This window comes from Trachymyrmex cornetzi, unplaced genomic scaffold, assembly GCF_001594075.2.
Source record: "Trachymyrmex cornetzi isolate Tcor2-1 unplaced genomic scaffold, Tcor1.1 scaffold23, whole genome shotgun sequence".
In the NCBI taxonomy this organism is placed as follows: Eukaryota; Metazoa; Arthropoda; class Insecta; order Hymenoptera; family Formicidae; genus Trachymyrmex; species Trachymyrmex cornetzi.
This window is the reverse complement of record NW_017296956.1, coordinates 3,882,178-3,883,527: the sequence shown is the minus strand read 5'-3', so window position 1 is coordinate 3,883,527 and position 1,350 is coordinate 3,882,178.

The window sequence follows — 1,350 nt, the reverse complement described above, 5'->3', positions numbered from 1 at the left end:
TAGTTTATATTCGTATCATACATTTAGCGTTAAATGTGGCTATCTACTTTTCGATCTGTCGTAATAACGTGGTGGCAGATATGATCTTTATATAGGACAAAGAAAATTCAGCATCAGTGATGGCCGCATTTAGCGCTAAATGCGGAATACGAATATAGGTCGCCTTGTCTCTGATTAGCGGTGCATTTAACGCTTACCTGGTCATGCAATTCAAAGTTCCGTCTGAGTAATATGAAGATCGCGTTTATTATCCCTCTAGTTAAATATGAATGAGAGATGGTTTCAAAATGCTGTAGCCGTTTGACGAAGATGTAGATTTAATAGATGAAAGTGTAAAGCGATTGCGTATCACGAGTGAGATGCTCATTATACGTTATCAAGATATTCTCTCAGTTAAATTAGAAGAAATTAGAAAAAATTTATTTTAATAATTTAATTAATTATAGTAAATTGTTAAATTTATAAAGGGAGAGATGAACTTTTTAATTTTCAAAAAATTAGCTTAAAAGTTTTGAATTTTTTTTAACTTTCTCTAATTGTTTTCTATCTATTTCAGTTCTTTTATGTAACGGAATTGTTTGATTTATCTTTTTAATAATAATTAAAATAAATTAGATTAAAATTATATTTGTTACAAATTGGATATTTAATAATAAAATTGGACATTTAATTCTTGTGCATTTTGTATAATAGGAAATTAAAGTGATTATTCGTCTAATTCTTTGTGATGGTAGTAGGTGTCGAGAGCGGGAAAGGATAGAAAATTCAGACAATTTCAATCTAATCCTTCATGTCGCCGATTACAAATTCAATTTCGTAAAATGAATTCTTGTTCGCGAGTTTCCTGTTCCAATTAATTGCATTTCTCAGCTATATATGCTCGCCTTAAAGAAAGAAGTAGCATTCTGATAAGATTCACGCATATAAATTAGATAACTTGGCTTCATACTAACTGTATTAAAAAAGTGATTTAAATATTCAAGCATGCAAATAACATGACGGATGTTAAACAGACGCTTTGTTTTCTTCATGCTGTGCATTTTGGCTTTTCACACTTTTTACACTTTTCTTAGTTTTTCCTTTCTTTCCTTCGGCCTACAGTTTGAATATACACTTACCTTATTTGAAATGCAAAAAGTCTATTTGGAAAGTACCTACAGCTGAATGAAGTCGATTTATACGAGTACTATTTCAAGGAACTTTGTTACGAGCATGATTCCCACGTGAATAACTCAGTTTGAACTTACAATTAGTTATGTAGCTCATACATATGCATGTATTTATCAGTTTTACGAACGTTCATTGTACAGAAAGGGAAAGAGGAAGAAAGCGGGAGGGGGGGGGGGGGGG